Here is a 20541-nt window from a genome sequence, read left to right on the forward strand (position 1 = left end):
GCCTGTTCCTTACAGGCAATCGAAAAGGCTACCATGGACAATGGTATAAAACACTACTAAGGCAGCGATCCCTAACTTTCCCAACACTGCAGACCAGCACTGGTGGCAGTGGTTGGGGGAGGGGGGGAGAGATTGTTTCATGCATGCATCTGCCATTTGCACAAATGGAGCTTTGCATGCTTGCATGTTCATCTACCACTTTTGTGGCCCAGTTCCCAATGGGCTATGGGCCAGTACCAGGCAATAAGAATTTTCTTGTCTCTGTCTTAATGCAATAAATAAATATTTGTTTAAAAGACAGCATTCTTTTGCCTTAAAGTTTGTAGTCCCTCTGAAATACTTTTCTGCACGTTGGCTACATGTATTTTACCAGTAAAAATATGTGTATTGTGTATAGAAAATGTTACACAGCTGTGTCAAACTATACAACTACTTGTAACATTCCAATTTTGAGAAATCTTTAAATGTATTCAAATTTTAAATGTGTTTCAGTTGTTTAATTCGAATTGTATTAAAATTAATTCTGATTTTAAAAGGACAGAATTGCTTCTAGTGAATCTTTTTCTTTGAAAAATCACTGGTCTCTTTTAAAATGCCAGGGAAAAAATCATTTGGATTAAACCAGAAAATGTGAAGAACTGATTCAAAACTTACCAGAATTAAACATCTGAATTTGATTCAAATCTGCCCATATCTCAACACCATTTTAAATTGTGGTCTGTGAAAAGCAAAGCAAATGTTTTGTTCACAGGCCTAACCTTTTTTTTTATTACAGTGTTTCCTTAGGAAAATGTGTTATTGTGAATTTGTATTCAGTAGACATCCGAGTTAATAGGTTTTAAAGACAACTGCTTTATGCATGTATTAACAAAGACACTAGACAGTCAGTTTTAAAAAATATCTGAGGAAGGGGGACTGGTTGAGAATGCAAGCAATATGTAAGAGAGGCTTATATTGTAAAGTTAAAAGAAAGAGATTATAGGTATAACCAGAATCACATGGGAGTTGTTTGGAGAGGGGCCAGTTTACAGCATGCTATCAGCACCAAGGACAGAGATATGAGCAGCGTGGTTGGTGGTGGTTTATAGAGATCTTCAGAAAGCTGATTGGAAATTTGGGGGTATAAAATCAGATCCAGAGAGATCCCATTCTGTAAATACTATCTATAAAATTGTGAAATAGCTTGGAAGCAACATGGATGGTGCCTGTTTTCTTACACTCTTGCTATGCTTCTGGAGGAAGGGTAAAGTTTCACCTCCCTGTGACTTATGGTTCCAGAGCCCCATGAATCTATCATATTCTCTTCATTCTTTCACAGCATAATCAGACCAAAGAGGGTAAGTCGTGGTTTTAATGTTTTTTTGCATTTTAATGCTAAGTTATTCTTATTTTAGCATGCTGCCTCTAGGCATTTTCAAATGTTAAGAAGCTTGGGACAAAAATATGATTAAAATAAAGCCAATAAGAGTCTATCTACAAGGGAGAATTTAAAAAAATACTCAGTGGATGCACCCATAAAGAATATAGGCATAAGAACAGATTCATTTTCTCACTCAATATTCTGCCTTTCTTAATATTGACTTTTTAAAAAAATGTTTTCATTTTTCTAGAAGTAAATATCTGGAATTATTTTTTTTTTAAAATAAAAAGATGCATGTGTTTTACTTAACTAGTGACAAAGGGGCACAGATAATACTGAGGTAGTTTTATCCTGAAACTATATTTTTCCATGCAGCAAAAAAATAATTGCCTGTTTGAAAGAATCATGTTTTGAAAAGTGAATATTCTGAGTAGAAACTTCCACTTCTTCATTTTAAGGAAGATCTATGAAAAGGAATGACGGTGGTGGAAAGAAGTGGGTATAAGAATCTGGAGAGGAAATAAACAGGCTGGGAATGAAGTAAAAGATAAAATGAGAGTTAAAGATAAAGAAATAAAATACAGAGAAAGTCTGGGCCAGTTAGTGAGCTTTTATTTGCTTTTCTCAGCTAAAGACGGGGGTGGGGGGAATCACTCCCTCTCTATTGTCACAATTATTCAAGAAAGAGATTCTAAAAATCATGAAGGTTTTTCATTGTATCTGAAACCAGAAAAAAAATATATATACCTGAAAACATGGCCACAAACAATGTCATTCAGTAGTTATTCTTGCACTAAAGACGTTTGTTAGCCAGACTGATATTCTGCTTTCAGGAAAAGCTGAGAGTTAAAAAGTTGAAAATTGTAACTAAAACTTGTAATTAGGAACTTGATTTGGAGTTCATATACAATAATGAGGAAAATAATGTTGTTGATATGGTTGTATTGTTTGCAGTTTTTTGCAGATTGCAGTTTTGATAAACCATTTTAGATTATAAAATCATACACAGATGCCAATAAATCTCAACATTTATTTAATTACCAAATTGCGATTTCAACAAATTGAAAGGATAATAGATTGTAGCAGTTTCTAGACATTGCAGTATAAATAGCTTTGCAGAAAGAAATACCATAATCAGAAACTTTATATCTTCTGCATCATAATATATGCAAAATGTACTAATGTCCAGATGTTTAAAAGTATTGCTGCAGTTCTGGAAGTTTTTATGGTTGCTTTGGGAACACAATGCAATCTGGGTCCATTAATGTAATTATCATTAGAAATAATGTCTGACTCCATGGAAGAACAACTCATAATTTTCACTTATAAAAAGGTATGCAGAGATTTAACTTAAAAGATACAATGATGTTGTCAAAAAGGATGTTTTAATAGAATAATTCCCTTTGCCTTTCTTGGTTTCATCTGACAAAAATCCACCAATTTTGAGAAGTGTTATTTGCTAAAGAGATTTTCAGCGATGTCCCATGGTCAGCTTTGTTTTCAAGCCTCAAAACTTCATTCTTGAAAATTGCATATGCACATCAGGGGTGGGTTTCAGGGGGTATGCCCTGGTACAAGTGTACCGGTTGGTCAAATTTAACATGTCTTCCAGTACCTGTTCTTCAGGAGGCCGCGTACCGGAACGCTCCCTCCTATGGCCTTCCCCCTTGATCGCTCCTCCTGCCCACCCAGTTGCCGCTCACTTGCCCCGCCTGTCTGCACCATTCTTGCGCCATCAACAGCCGCCTCGTTACCAATAGGGGGTGGGAAATCCATGCAGAGGGAGGAAAAGCCCATGGGCACGCGCTGCCCTCTTCTCTCTGACAGCTGCCTGGTTAAGAAGCCATCCCCCACAGTGTTTTTCCTTGGGGGGCTCTGCAAAACATCCCAAGACCGATGCCACCACATCTGCCCTCTTTGGGGAAAGGTCCTCTTCAGAAGAACGGGGCCTCGCTGGTCCTCTTGCGTTCCTCTTCTTCTGGCTGCAGCCCCACAACATGGAAAACATAGGCACATGCACACCCGCACAATTACAGCCCCGAGCAGGACCAAAGCCCCTCTCCCAACTGGCCCTTCCTCCATTGGAGGGCTTCAGAGGGAAGTTTCTGCAGAAGCCCGAGTGAGAACAAGTTCCCTGTTACTAAGTCTCCAAGGCTGTAATTGTAATTGGGCTGTGCCTGCGAGCCTATGTTTTCCATGGCGTGGAGGCATGGTGAGGTGCTGTGTGGCCGGCGATAACTCCGAAGCCCATCTGTGGGAGGGGCGGAGTCCCCTCACATTCCTTGTCTTCCTGGATAGGCTCTGGAGTCATCACTGGCTGCGGAGAGCCTTGCCGTGGCTCCACCCCATGGAAAACATAGGTGCACGCACACAGCTCATACAATTACAGCCTCGGAGACTTCGTAATGGCAGGAACTTGTTTTCACTCACCCAGGCTTCTGCAGAAGCTTCCCTCTGAAGCCCTCCGAAGCCCTCCGAGGAAGGAAGTACCAGTTGGGAGAGGGGCTTTGGTCCTGCTCCGGGTGGTAATTGTGCGGGTGTGCGTGCGCCTGTTTTCCATGGTGTGGGGCCATGGCCGAAAAACGAGGAATGTGAGAGTAACAGTGGGGCCTTGTCCTTATGAAGAGGACTTGTCCCCAAAGAGGGCAGATGTGGTGGCATTGGTATTGGGAGGTTCTGCGGAACCCCCCAGGGAAAAACGCTGCTGCCAGGTACTTTTAACCATATATTTTGGTCCTATGACTGCAGAATGCTGCAAAAAACCATAAATGCAGGCCAGTTGTTGAGTGTTTAAAATGTGATTGGAACACTTAACAAGGTGACCACAGTATATGTGTGTCTGTGTGTGTGAGACAGAGAGTGAGAGAGAGACAGACAGACAGACAGAGACATAGAGAGAGAGAGAGGCACAAAGAGAGAGAGAGAGACAGACAGACAGAGAGGGAGTGAGAGAATCAGAGAGTGAGACGACAGACACACAGAGACAGGGGGAGGGAGTAAGGAAGGGAGAGATAGACACACAGAAACAGAGAGAGAGAGACAGAGAAACAGAAAGTGAAAGAGAAAGAAAGAAGAAAGAAAGAAAGAAAGAAAGAAAGAAAGAAAGAAAGAAAGAAAGAAAGAAGAAAGAGAATGGGAGAGAAAGAAAGAAAAAAGAAAAAAGAAAGAGAAAGAAAGTGGGAGAGAGAGAAAAAAGAAAGAAAGAAAGAAAGAATTTATGACCATAACTGAGCCCAAAATTTGGGTTGCTAAGCAAGAGCGTCATTAAGTGAGTTTCACTACATTTTCCAAGTTGGCCACGCCCATCCAGTCACATGACCACCGAGCCACTCCCACAAAATGCACACCATGCATTGGTTGCGCATGTACAGTTGCCTGGAAATTCTTCTGCGCATGCACAGAACATTATAAAATGACTAAAAACCATCTCGGCAATGGCAGGGCGACTGGGGAACTGGGCCAGGGGCATGGCCAGCCTGCCATCATAGCTTTCAGATGCTAAATTGGAGGAGGCAATCTTATCAATCTCTTCATTATTGCAACTAAATAATTAAGAATAGCAAATAAATTCATTTAGAAAATGATCAAAGCTAAATTGAATATTTTCAGAAAATAATCATTAATTGATTGGGAACAAGAGCTTTTGAATGTCCTGCTATGCACCTCCTGCTGAATGCTGCCTTGAACTTACAGTTCATAATATATAAAAGATGTCTGATTTCTTTGAAACTTTTAATAACTTTATTGAGATGCTTAGGAATCCGAGGGAGGAAGGAATGATTCCTAGCATGGAATTTGCCTTTTGCGGAGCTTCTGTATTCAAGTAGTCCTTGATGTCCAACTATTCTATAAGAGCCATGGTGGCACAGTGATTAGAATGCAGTACTGCAGGCTACTTCTGCTGACTGCCGGCTGCCAGCAGTTTGGCATTTCAATTCTCATCGGCTCAAGGTTGACTCAGCCTTCCATCCTTCTGAGGTTGGTAAAATGAGGACACAGATTATTGGGGGCAATAAGCTGACTCTGTAAACCACTTAGAAAGGGCTAGAAAGTACTGTAAAGCAGTATATATGTTTAAGTGCTATTGCTATTCATTTAGCGTCTATTCAAAGTTACAAAGGCACTGAAAAAAGTGACAACCAGACCTCATCATCTTCATAGCATCCCCACCACAATGACATCATCAAAATTTGGGTGTCTTGCAACCAGCATTAGCAAGCATATTTATGATTGTGTGGAATCACACAATGGTCACCATTTGTAACCTTTCCAGCCAACTTCCAACAAGCAAAGTCAATGAGGGAAACTGGATTCACTTAAAACAGCAGTGATTGCTTAATAATTGTGGCAAAAAAGGTTTCAAAATTGGGTGTTCCAAAGCCTAGGTAAAGGAATGATAGAATTCTTCATGAATGGCCTATCAAGCAGGTAGTAAATTACCGTATTTTTGGAGTATAAGATGCACCGGAGTATAAGGCGCACCAAGATTTTGAAGAGGCAAATTTAAAAAAAAGTTTTTGCACTCATGAAAACGGACCCATTTTTTCCCCCAGAAAATGGGCATGAATAGCTTTTAGGAGGCTTATGGAGTGCTCCGAGGGGCTGGGGGAGAAAAATTGAGCAAAAAACTCCCCATATTTGCTCATTTTCTCTCCCCAGCCCCCAGGAGCACTCTGGAAGCCTCCTAAAGTCTATGCATGGCCATTTTGGTGAAGGGGGTGGGGTTTTGGGAGGCAAAAAAATGCTGTATTTAGTGTATAAGATGCACCCAGATTTTCAGCCTCTTTTTTGAGGGAAAAAGGTGTATCTTATACTCTGAAAAATATGGTATCTGGAAAATACAACTTTTCTGTCCTTCAGCCTTTGAAAGCACTCAAGTATTTAGAAGAATTCCAATATTATGGTTTTATGAAACTTACTATATCTGTTATTTACAAAACTATGAAACAAAAAAATAAAATGAATTTTTATAAAACCAAGTCCTCACTGTCCCTCATTCTCTATTTTCAAAATGTTCAGCAAAAATTCAATGACAAGATGGAAGCTGTTATAGTCAATGGAGACTGAGCTATCATGTTTGAACATTCTGGAATTTAATCTATCATTAAAGAAATTATTTTGTTGGTACTATGTTGTGTGTATGTGTGTCTCTGTGTGTGCGTGTGTGTGTATGCGTGTGTGTGATTTCATACAGACTTTTAAACAGATATCACTGTTTTGCACCTCTCCTTCATCATAATGGAATTGGCAGAATAGCAGACTTGAATTACCACAGCCCCATGCCTACTATGCTCTCTTTTCCTCCATCTTCATTTTAGTCATTGTTTTGGGGAATTATCTGACAAGATAGATATTATTTTGAAAGTGGATTTTTAACTCATAGGCCAAGAGAATGACATAGAAGAGGATATTTCATTGGATTTACAAAATAATCTGACTGAGGTTTTAAAATGCAAATGGAAAATACAAAAGATAAACCAAGAGAGTAAACTGGATAATTTTTTCTTCTTGGATTTATAAAAGAGGTTTGTTAAAGCTTTGGGACAAAAAATCAAAGAGAAATTGAATCTTAAGACAATTTTTAATTAAGACTGTTAGAACTAAAAGGAAGAAATATAATATTGGTTTATTTCATCAAGGTTAAAATAGATGTTATTAGTTCTGGCAACACTTTTATGGACATTCTTCTGACACTAGGACTGAAAATATGATCTTTTATGGATTTGTTTATAGATAAAACATGGGATATGGGATGAAGAGACAAATGTTTGTAACCTTAAAGGGGGAGGGTGAAACAATGCTAATTTTTCCAACTGAAGTTTGGAAGTCATTTCTTTATATATTTCTTTTCCTCTTTTTCATTTTTATTTGTCTCCGCCTTCTCTCTCTTGTCTTTCTTTTTGCTTTTTCATTTGATTTTCTACTGTTTTCTACTTTTTGTGTTTAAGTTTAGTTTGGATAGATTTTACTATTATAATCAAAATTTGTAATAAAATTATACATAAGAATTCTGGCATATGATATATATGAAGGTCATCACACCGGGAACTTCTGTATTTTAGTAAGAATGCCACACTTTCCCCCCCTGAAACATTTATTAAAAGATAACTTAAAGGCTTATATTGGTGATAGGCAACGTAATACAAATGCTGGTAGTTAATTATTCATATCATGTCACAGTAGCTCAAAATAAAAAAAATGAAATAGTACAATGCAAATCCAATTATGTTCACACAATGAAATGTGTACCAATATACTAAACTGTTCTGGAAAAGAAATTATCTCTGTAAAATAGCTGAAAAGCCATAAAGTGGATTGACAAAGAGAAAAGAACTTTTGTGAATATAAGTGGGGATATTAACAGAGAATAAGATCTGATTTAAAGGCTGTAATCTATTATAAACCAGAACATTTTTCATCTCAAGAATTCAAAGCACTGCATTGTTATCAGGTCCTTTCTACCTGGCTCTGAAGATGGGAGGGGTGTTAAGTTTTTATCATTAAATAATTAGTAAGCGAAGATTGTGCTTTAGCTAATCTCTTATTCAAAGGAAGTAACTGAATCTTTTTTTAAAGAGAATTTGGAAAGAATCAGTAAAGAATGATCAGTAGATATATTTAGAGGAGCTTGCATAGGTACACCTGCCAATGTTTTAATATAAATGATAAAAAAGTGACTTTACCTTCTAAAGATCCAGTTAACTAGATCTGTGGCTGAACTTCTTATTTGAGCTATCATATTTTCTAGTAAAGCACTGGTGGACATCCAATAAACGAATTTCAAATTGTCAGAAAATTCTATAATCCTATTCCTTTGAAATAGTTTGTGTCGATGGAGAGTGAACATTTGAAACACTATCCTTTCTTTAGCTTCAGGTTTACACATAATGACCCGGCTCAACAGAATCACGAAACAGACTTCTTGTCACGAAAAGAAAACCTTTTTATTTGGTTAATGGAATTCCTGGCATTCACATCCAGAAAAGTCCCGGCAATAAGCCTTTCAAGGTTTAATTGCAAAAACAGACCTTATCAGTCCTTGGATAGTTGCCAGGCCAAGAGCTTCCAGTCGCACTGCTGTAAAATGAAATATCTGGCAAGGAGTCTCTGTGAGGCACAAACTCAGATGAACAAATCTTCACAATAATAAGCGAATCAATTGTCTCCTGCAAATATCACTCTCCTTTTACTCCTATTTATTCCCTACGGAATACTCTTGCCCGCAGTCCGGTGGAGACTCTGGTTGCTGCCTGGAACTCGGCAGCGACGGAGTCCCTTAACCCAGTGTTTTTCAACCACTGTGCCGCGGCACACTAGTGTGCCATGACATAGTGTAAGGTGTGCCGTGGGAGAATTACTTTATATATAGTCAATATAGGGACAGAGTTAAATTTTTTTAACATTTTCTAATGGTGGTGTGCCTCGTGATTTTTTTCATGAAAAAAGTGTGCCTTTGCACAAAAAAGGTTGAAAAACACTGCCTTAACCGGATTGCGCCTCTACGGCCGCTCCAAGGCAGTGGATCCCGGAGGGCTCCTTGGTTCACTGAGGAACTCCTGGAGATGAAGCGCCGGAAGAGACGCCTAGAGCACAATTGGAGGTCCAGTAAATCCGAATCGAGCCGAGCACTTTTAACAACCTGCATCAGAGAATACCTTCGAGCAATCAGGACGTCTAAGAGATCACATATTGCCTCTCTGATTGCGTCCGCTGAGTCACGCCCAGCCGCCCTGTTTAGGATAACCCGTTCCCTCCTAAATAGGAGGGACACGGGCGATCCGCTGCAGGGCAGGGCTGAGGATTATGTCCAATTCCTCGCGGACAAGGTTGCTCGGCTCCGGGCGGACCTGGACTCCAATTCTGCAGAACCAGCCGAGGCACTAAGGGATAATCTGGTAAGCCATCGCTGGATTGATTTTCAAGCTGTTACCCCTGAGGACGTGGACAAGGCGATGAGAGCTGTTGGTGCCTCCACATGTGTGCTGGACCCGTGCCCCTCCTGACTGGTTGTAAACAGCAGAGAGGTGACACGAGGCTGGATCCAGGCGGTTGTTACCGCCTTCCTTCGGGAGGGGGTCTTTCCGCCCGCTTTAAAGGTGGCGGTGGTGAGACCCCTCCTGAAGAAACCATCCTTGAATCCAGCCATTTTAAACAACTATCGTCCAGTCTCCAACCTCCCCTTTGTGGGGAAGGTTGTTGAGAAGGTGGTGGCCTTTCAGCTCCAGCGATTCTTGGAGGAAGCCAGTTATCTCGATCCATTCCAGTCCGGCTTCAGACCTGGCTACAGCACAGAAACCGCTTTGGTCGCATTGACTGATGATCTCTGGAGAGCCAGGGATGGAGGCCATGCCTCCATCCTGGTGCTCCTTGACCTCTCGGCAGCTTTCGATACCATCGACCATGGTATCCTTCTGCGACGACTGCGGGAGGTGGGGGTGGGAGGCGCTGTTTTACAGTGGTTCTCCTCTTACCTCTCGGACAGGTCGCAGTCGGTGTTAGTCGGAGGGCAGAGATCAACCCCTAGGCCCCTAACACATGGGGTGCCGCAGGGTTCGGTCCTGTCCCCCCTTCTTTTCAACATCTACATGAAACCGCTGGGTGAGATCATCCGGCGGCACGGGATAAAATACCATCAATATGCGGACGATACACAGTTGTATCTGTCCGCCCCGTGCCAACTCAATGAAGCGATGGACGTGATGAGCCAGGGTCTTGAGGCTGTTAGAGACTGGATGGGGGTTAACAAGCTTGTGCTCAATCCAGAAAAGACCGAGTGGCTGTTGTGCTTCCCTCCCACGAATTGGCCAAGTGTTCCATCTCTCAGGCTGGGGGGTCAAATTGTATGCCCCTCAGATAGGGTTCACAACTTGGGAGTCCTCCTGGACCCTCAGCTGACTTTTGAACACCATTTGTCAGCTGTAACCAGGGGGGCATTTGCCCAGGTTCGCCTGGTGCACCAGTTGCGTCCCTACCTGAACCGGGAGGCCCTCACAACAGTCACTCGTGCCATTGTGACCTTTAGGCTGGAGTACTTCAATGTGCTCTACATGGGGCTGCCCTTGAAGAGTATTCGGCGACTTCAGCTGGTCCAGAATGCAGCCGCGCGAGCGATCGTGGGTGCACCCCGATTCACCCACGTAACACCTATCCTCCGCGAGCTGCACTGGCTGCCTGTCGATCTCCGGGTGCGCTTCAAGGTGCTACTTGTCACCTACAAAGCCCTTCATGGTATTGGATCTGGGTACTTGAGAGACCGCCTACTGCCGATTACCTCCACTAGACCGATAAGATCGCATAGATTAGGCCTCCTCCGAATTCCATCAGCTAGCCAGTGTAGACTGGCAACTACCCGGAGGAGAGCCTTCTCGGTGGCTGCTCCGACCCTCTGGAACGAACTCCCCGTGGAGATCCGGACCCTCACCACCCTCCAGACCTTCCGCGCCACACTTAAAATCTGGCTATCCCGGCTGGCCTGGGGTTAAAGACTCTAACCCCTACTCGAATTGTATGACTGTTGAGTTCTTAAATGATGTAGTGTCTTTATGTTGTAAATTGTTTGTCCTTCCCCCCTCCCCTTTTTGAACTGTGAGCCGCCCTGAGTCCCCCCAGGGAAAAGGGCGGCATACAAATAAAGTGAAACTAAACTAAACTAAACTACGGGATGGGCCATTCAGTATCCACTTGTGCCTTTACCTCTGAGTTGACCCCTGTGCCTTAGTTGTTCTTTTCCTGACAGCTCTGCGCATACACACATCTGGAACACGTTCCAGCTGTTCTTCTTCCCCACTTATCTCCGACTCTGAAGGCAGCTGATAAATGTCTCTGCCTCTGATACAGAGCATCCATCAGAACCTTCCCCAGACTTCAGGACTGGGCCAAGTAGCTCCCCAACCTCCTCACTGTCCCGAGTTTGCCACCAGCTTTACTGACAGCTGGCGGGTCACAACACATAAATGAACCAAAAGAGAATACTGCATATAACCATATGCCAGTGAACTATAGAAACAAACTATACTTTACAAGATGCTGCATTTGAAAGTAAACATTGCTTTTTGAAATGAAATACCTAATTTTGTAATATAAGGCTATAGAAAGTAATTCTGGATTTAAGTTATGAATATTAGTTTGACCATTGATGTTTTATCTTGTCTATAAAACATAGCTGAAGATATCTTCATCTTATTGTCAAGGCTTTCTTTAGATTATACATCTCCAATCCATTAGCTTGTATATTTTGCCAAGAGCTGAAGACATAATACCCATGAATAGGACATCTGTGAGTGACCTATATAAACTCAGAGAGGTCTTCTCCAGAAAAGATATAAAACAGTTATTTAAATGGTGAACCACATATAATATATCTTGCCTTGATATCAACACAGCACATAACCAATGTGCAATGCAAGATTTATTAATCTAACACCAATTGATGAGCTATAAATGGTGGTTGTTAGGGATTTGGAATTTGACAAAATGATACGTTTTGTGTTAGCGATCTGCAAAATCTTCATTTCTCTTTAAATCTGATCAGATTCATTCATTAGAACAGTAAATGTAGAATTCATGATAGTATAAATGGATGCTGAATGGGGTCTATGACAATTTGCTGCAGGCAACTCACTGTGGCCAACTCACTATGTCCATCTCACCATAGCGAATTTGCCATGGCCAACTTGCTATAGGACAACTTGCTCAGGACAAGAGTTACACTAATATCAAAGAAATGGTGGAATAGAATCATTAAAGAAAGGATGCAAATTGAGGGACAAAATGAAATGTGAATGACAAAAAAAAAAACTTTTTAAAATTTATTTTAAATAATTAAATTGAATTGTAAAATTGTCCCACAGCAAGTTGCCCTATGAGAAGTTGGCCATGGCAAGTTGGCCATAGTAAGATGACTGCAGCGAGTTGGCCGTGGCAAGTTGTCCTATTCCATGCTGAGTATGTCACTTCTTTTAAGTAATAGTATTTTTAGAAAAATATAATCCTAACCTTTTTGTAATTCATGTATTGGAATAAAAAACATTATCCATAAATATGGAAAAGCTCACATGAAAGATGACAAAATTAACTAAATTAATATGGCAATGAATTAAGTATTTAGGACTTTAAATGAAATACCTTGGTTAAGTGTGCTACAAATTAATCTATTATGGGCTCCGATTTGTATTTTTCTAAAAATAGAACACAATAAAAATGGACAGCTATATGATTGATGTGAGATAATGTATGAAAGTCACTGCTTTTAAAATACTAGTGATACCTTGCTAAGCTCAGGTTTTGGCATCATTCAGTGTAGGAACACACTCATTATGCATTAGCATTAACCATTAATTAAAGCATTAGCAGTTAGACTTATATACCGCTTCATAGGGCTTTCAGTCCTCTCTAAGCGGTTTAGAGTCAGCATATTGCCCCCAACACTCCGGGTCCTCATTTTACCCACCTCGGAAGGATGGAAGGCTGAGTCAACCCTGAGCCGGTGAGATTTGAACAGCCGAACTGCAGAACTGCAGTCAGTTGAAGTAGCCTGCAATGTTGCACTCTAACCACTGCGCCACCTCGGCTCTTTTTACGGCATTACAGTTTGTTCTACAAAACATGGGTGAAAATCTTGGTCTTCTGTTTTGGTAAACACAGTCTTAGTACATGATGAAAATCTCTCCAGAGGTAGAATGCTGAGGCAGAATACAAGGCTAGACTCAGGCTTCTCTGCTTATGCTTCTAGCCTCTGTTTAGGCTTCCTCAGATTTGCATAAAACACTCACAGGATCCCAAACCCCAGTTTAAGAGCCCCATCTGATAGCAATGATTTCTTCAACAATGTGAAACAGTGTCAAATAAACGATGCTGCTTCCAACGTACTACTCTTATTTCTCATTTTGTAAAGGAAACATTCTATTTACTGTTTTAGATTTATAATCCTAAATGACATTATTGCAATACTAAAATCTCAGTTGGAAACCCAGAATGTCATTGGCAGTAATCTCAGTCAGTCTGCCTCAGGCACTATAATGAAGAAGAGATGATGGATATTTTTGACAGCAGATGTTAAGTTTTGTTATAAACTTTATAATTGGTAATTACACCAGAGACACAAATTGTTCAGAATACTTGCATTTTAAATATCAGAGTTACTAGGCCTGTGCTGATGCATTAAAGATCTCTATCGTCAACAGCACACTGTGGGTCAGCTTAATATTGGCCTTATGCTAATTAATTGCCAAAAATAGTTATTGAGGTAAGAACTGAAGCAGATAACATATTTGTGTGACTTGGGAAATGCTTTTGAAATAAAAACATTTCAGATCCAAGGGTTGCAGTGATTGTGATACCAACAACCAATATCGTACTGAAAAAAATTATCTGGTTAAAAAAAAAATATTGTTTTAAAGGCAAAAGTTTGGACATGAAAAATGTATTATCAAAGATTAAGGCATATATACTTGTTAGGCAATAGGAGAAGATTATTCAAGTCATTCACTTAGTTTTTCATTAGTATTTCTCTTTATTTTAAAACTTTAGGCAATTTCTTTTGCAAATTCAGTGAAACATCCTTTTCAGAGTCATTCTCTTGGTCTCTCAGTTGTAAAAATACTGTTGATACATCTCTACCTTGTCAGATAAAATATGTCTACATCTGTCATTTCTTCCATAACATTTTTGGATATAGTCTATTTGTAGCAGACATCATCACTGACATTGCTGATATTCTAGCTACTAATTTCTGACCCCATTTGTTAAAAGTATTCTTCATAAGCAGATTTTAATTTTATTGCCTTTTTGTATATAGGCATCAACAGGGAGAATTTTTTTGTACAAAAATCCTCCAGATGCTCTTTCATGTTGCTTAGTGCTAAAATGTTCACACCAGTTGTTTGCTGAAAAGAAGTGTCTGACACCCACAAATTTACCAGAATATTGTGGTTTTTGTGAAGAAGTTTCCTTCTCCAGCAGAGGGGATAAAGAAATTGATGAACTAAAACAGGAATAAAACCAAGGAACAAAATGTAGAAGTGCACAGGCTCAACAATGGCAAAACAAAAACATCTTTGAAGCTACCATATCAACGACAGTGCTCATTACAATTTAGAGAAAGGAAAACCACTCAAATGCTAGCTATTGTTCTTAGTAAGCAGAAGGTTTCCACCCTTTTAGAAATGTAATTATTCTGTATCAGTATAAAAAGGTAAAGGTTTCCCCTGTCTAGTCATGTCCAATTCTAGAGAGAGGTGCTGATCTCCATTTCTTACCCAAGATGGCCAGTGATTTCGGAAAACACTTCTGTGGTCATGTGGACAGCATGACTATACACCAAGACACACAGAATACTGTTACCTTCTCATTAAAGTGGTACCTATTTATCTAGTCACATTTGCATGCTTCTGAACTGCTGGTTAGCAATACCTACAGCAAGTAACAGGGGTACACCATTATGTGGTGCTCATATCTTGAACCCAGGCTATCAGCTTTCCAGATGACAAGCTCAGCTTCTTTAAACACTGTGCCATCACCCACCCCCCATATCAGTATATAGCATATTGCTATAACTGTGGTATGAAATGACATATTATTCATAGTTTTGTGCTACCAGTCTTTGGGTGAAGTATGTAAAGATGTGTATGAATGGTGGTATGCATAGGACCCAGTTAAAGTACAAAGTTATGACCCCATTAAAGCAAGAAGAGTCTATTTTGGTATATGTCAGTCAATGCAGTGTATGAAATAAAATAATAGAATAATGACTTCTACAACTCACCAGGAGCAAGCTCCCATAACAAGGGATGGTTCTAGAGGTAATTCTAAAAGAAAATATGGTTCCCATATATAAGGTGTTGACCCTGAAGATGACATGTGTGTAGCCATTTTTATTGTCTATTCTTTTCTTAGCTTGTAGGTTTGCTAGTAAAGGAATTTAATATTACTTCAGGCTCACCACTCTCTGTTAAGAGGAGGGTTATAGAGATAAAGGGGGAATGTTATGTCTAGGTGGCTTTCCTTTCCATGGGACAAAGAAGATGCCTGCAGCTGGAAGAAGGTGGAGTTTGGAGTCACCTGACTGATGGCCTTAGAATTGATTGGAAATTGTGACTTGGGGGGAATATTTTCTGTCTTTTGCTTTTTATTGGGTGTAATTCCGGCTCAGAGTCGGAATTGCACCAAGTGCTTGCCCATTTGATATGTTCCTAGTACATAGACTCTAATGGAAAATGAATGCCTTGGATTTTATTTCATGGGACATGTCATGTGGAAGCTTGACATAAGGATCATACAATGGCATTTAAGCTGGAACTGGCAAACCCACATCAGAAGTTGTAAACATCAATGGTATCAAGCTTGGTCCTGGTTTCACATGGCAGAAGCCTTTTAGATACAACTCTGCAAGAGTGGAATCTTTATTGTAGACAAGAATGAAGACTTTAAGCCTGATACTAAATTGGTTACAGCAGAAAAAAATTCAGAACCTTAATATATCAGTTTAAGCTCTCAGCATCTTCTTCCTAACTTTCTGATTAATAGAGTTTACCTAGATGGTTGATATATATATCAACTTCATGTGACATTAAATGACGATATCTGAATGCATTAAAAACATTTAAATCACCCAAAACACAAAAGATAGTCAAGGTTTATGTAAACTCTGTTTCCATATGAAATCTCCTAAGAGTTGACTATATGGCTAAATTATTAATAGTCAAAATAATTTCAGTATTATTTTCCATGTTTAAACATTTTTAAAATTAAATGTGTACATTGTTTAAAAATAATAAGTTTTTAAAATACACAATATTTTGATTATATTTTTAAAAGTTACATTTTGGCACCATAAAATGGTGTGAAATTGTACAATGGCACCATTTACAGAACAGGTGACTAAGACTTATTTTAAGGAAAAGTAGACATAGCAGTTTATGAAGCCAAAGAACGAGGTACTTAATACTGCTTTGGATCAAGTTTTCTCCTCAATTTTTTTCCCAATCATAGAGAAAAAATAATCACATGTTTTCTCAATTCAGATTACCAAGAAATTTGAAGTACCTTGCTTTGAAGGGGAATAAATTAACAACAAAAAGACTCACATTTAAATAGCTTTTTCCATTATCTTTTAAAAGTAAATTTACTGAATGTTAGATAAAATTATATTTAGTTTTATTACTGCTAGCTTCCTCATGGGCTTTGCTTTTAATAAGATATGTGAACAGATACAGTGAATCAAGGATCTCCAAGTATTTTCTAGAGTAATGTGCGGTTACCTTAAAAACAGACAGAATTAGTTTGACCTTGTTCATTTATTATCTTCAAAGTGGCAGCTTGCCTTTAGATGAGTGCCTTCAGATTTATGTGAATGAAGATTTATATCCACAATTAAACACCGCTGAGCAAAAATGTGTTGCTTTCACATTTTCTTTCATATACTAGGGATTTTTATAGTCTGATGGCTGCCTTTCTTCGTGACACACATATTGAATATTCACTGTCAAGCCTGCCATGTCTCTCCAAAACTCTAGTGTTACCACTTGGCTTGGTTACATCAACAGTGCCCTCAAACCTATCATCTAAAACCACCTTCAACAATGAGTTCTGTAAAGCTTTCCTTAAGATTCTGTACTGCTGAAATTTGTGGGAGTGCCTCAGCTTTGTATTCCTTGCAGAAACAGTGAAGGAAGGTATAGCTGAGATTGATTAATGTACATCAGAATGAATTTCCTGTTATTGGTGAATTTTTGACTATTTTTTCTATGGCTTTTCTCTATCATTTAATGTGGGAAATATTTTTGTAATAGTGGGATTCATGAACTTCATGATATGCGGTAGAGAAAACTCCTCTGAATTGCGCTACAGCTATATGTGATGTTGTAATATATTTTCATTATTTACAGAATTCGAGTGACACAATTTGATGAACACAGACGGTGCCCTGGAATTTGCATCCCTGGCAAACAGATATTCTGACATTGTTTTAATGAATCCAATATGCAATATTATTATGATTGCTTGTTGAGCACTTTAATAGAATTACACTTTAAGATATCTCCTAGCATAAATATTAGGTGTGAGTCAGATGATTTGCCACTTAAAATGGGACGATCTTTGGTAATCTTCACTTTTTCTCTGCATGTATATTCCATAAACATATTTAGTACCATCATTGGCTGCCTATAGACATCAGTCTAAAGATCCTGTGGGAGCATACTCTATAACCACCTTATAGTGTATCATTGGGAGGACACTTTCATAGGGACACATATAGAACAATTGGTCAAACAGACAGGTTTGTCTGTTTGACTATTTTTCCTGAAGCACATATCTGTTCATGTTAATAAATGCACTTGTCCAACCAAATTTGCTGCTTCTTTTCATAAAAAGAAGTCATTGTAATTATTTGTAATATATTTACTAGGTCAACAAATTGAATTCAAACAGTACAAAATGGTTTGGATTGTAGGTACATAGGACTTAACAAAACAACTTGAAACTAAACGTACCTTCTCCAAGGATTGAAGGTTAGTTGCAGAAGAAAACTCCATGATCCCAGGAAATAATGCATTTGGTCAATATGTCCCGAACAGTTGCTTCATATATTGCCTATTTTTACTAACTCGACAACTACAGTGATTCCTTTAAAAACCTTTAGTAAACTGTGGTAAGAAAGGTTGTAAAATGGGGCAAAATTATCTCACTTAGCAACACAAATTTTGGATGCAGAGCTCCTTGGTTCTTGGGGAATTGCCATCTTATAGATCGGACAGCACTACCCCAGACACCTGTTGCATAACCTGGGGGTTCTCCTGGACTTACAATTACTGGTGGCGGTAATGGTCAGGAGAGCCTTTCCACAACTGTGTGTTGTGTGCCAGTTACATCCATTCATCACCAGGCCCTTCTCAAAGTCACTTGTGTCCTGGTCATCTCTCCTTTGGACTATTGCAATGCGCTCTACATGGAACTACGTTTGAAGAGTACCTGATAGTTTTAGTTGGCTCAAAACACAGTGGCTCACACAATTTTGTCCAAGTGAAATCTGTATACCTGCCATCTTTTACACTGATTGCAAATTTGCTTCTGGGTTGAATCTTGAATTGCATCTGGAAACACAGGCAACCAATGCAGCTCACACTGTAGCGGTGTTACATGTTTAAATACATGGTAAGTCCCTTAAGATTTGTTCTTGACAAATTCACATTGACTTCTGATAATTACTGTGTTGTTTTCAGTAATGCTTAAACTTCAGCTCTTTTTTAAGCCTATTAGACTCTCTTACAAGAGAGATAAGAAGTTTATTGCTCTAGTCTTCATATTGGCTTTTTGAAGGATCATTTTGCCTGGTCTTCCCACTCTCACAGTTTTTCTCTATTTTATGAGTTCCTTCCCTCTCTTTCTCTCCCTCATGCCTTACTGCATTTCCCAGATATAATACAAAAATTTAAAGGCCTTATTAAAGTTCCCCAGGCAGTATAATGAATTTAATAATATAAAAACTTTTGACATTCAAATATAGTATAAAAAATCCAGTAGAAAAGAAAATTGCATCAAATAATCTAAAGAAACCTAAAATACATTATTTGCTGTATTTGCTTTTACTATCAAAGCCTTATGCATACCCCCCCCAAACATTACCATAAAAGGATATTGTTGAAAGAGTGCAATCCATACCCTTGAGATAAAACAGCTATCTTTTGACATTATTATAATCAGGGTTTCTAACAAGCAACTTATAACATATTTAAAAAGCTATCTATCTAACAAGAATACACAGGACTTTAAGGAATGCGTTATTTTAAAATGTTTCCATCATCAGAAGTGTCCAAGTGTGACATAATTCATAACAAACTATTTTTCCTATGATTTCAGCTACTGTATGTCACTTCTTCCTGATATATTAAAAAAAATCTAAAATAAATTAATATACAATAATAGTACACCTGTATTTCAAATAGATGTCGAGTTGTTTTGCCATTGTCCCGATTAATTTTTTTTTTTTTTTAATACTAAATGTTTTATTCATTTTCATTTTCAATTTTGTACATTCACTTATATACTGGATATTTGCAATAATAATAATATAATAGTAAGAAAAGAAAAACCCCAACCTAAACACAACTCATAAACCCAACCTATCGCTTTCATACACCCCTTCTTCTCCCCCTCCAACTTTCCTTTCTCCCTCCAACGATCACCCCTCCTACTTCCCTTTCCCCTCCTATCTTCCTTTCTCGCCTTCCTCACCCTCCTTCCCCTCTCATCCTCCTTACATTCCCCTCTTCCTCCCTCCTTACTTCTCCCTCTTCCTTTCCTCTACTTCTCACTATGGTGCATTTCTCTATTCCTTAATCTATTCAGTTACGCTAAAAAGAAAAAAGAAAGGAAAAAAGCAAAAAGAAAAAAAAAAGAGAAAAATAAAAAGAAAATATAAGGATCAACAGTATACAAGTGTATTCTTCTTATTCTATATATTGAAACTATATCTCCACCCGCCCACCCACCCCCAATGAACCCCCCTCCCTAACCCCCTCCGACTTCCCAGGTCCCACACCCGGCACAGTTCAGTACCATTCACCTTCAAAATATCTTATTAACAATAATAATGAAAATAAAATAAAAAGAACACTCCGAAAAAGAAAAAAAGAAAAAAAGAAAAAAAAACGAAAAAGTAAATAAAAAAAAAAAATTAAAAATCTTTTGCATTATGCTCAGCCTCCCATCATTCTTAAAATTCAGTGTGAATCATTCCATTTATATTTTGTCCTCGTCCCTTACTTCTTTGATATTTATCCCCATCTTCCTGTAGACTCTCCAGATAGCCTTTCTTAACCTTATATTCAAATATTAGTTTATACAAAAATCAATTTATCTTCAAATACAGAGCAGTCTAATCATACTTTCGCTACTCATCTTCCTACCCTTCGTTTCACGTCTCCATTCCTCCCAAGCCCAAATTGCATAAGATTAGGATCTCGCTCTTCACTTTAAAATCCTGAGCTTTTTATGTTATACTTCAAGCATGTAAATCCGTAAAATGTGTGCCCAAAATCCATACCAGTTCATTCAATCCCAAGATCCCTTCATCAATATCCCGCTCCACCTTCCTTTCTGCCCCACTCCTCCCAACTCCATTCATCCCAAACCGCAATTCAAATAAATCTTAGTCCCCGCTTTCCTCACAGAAAACACTTCAT

Source organism: Thamnophis elegans, chromosome 6 (assembly GCF_009769535.1).
Source record: "Thamnophis elegans isolate rThaEle1 chromosome 6, rThaEle1.pri, whole genome shotgun sequence".
In the NCBI taxonomy this organism is placed as follows: domain Eukaryota; kingdom Metazoa; phylum Chordata; class Lepidosauria; order Squamata; family Colubridae; genus Thamnophis; species Thamnophis elegans.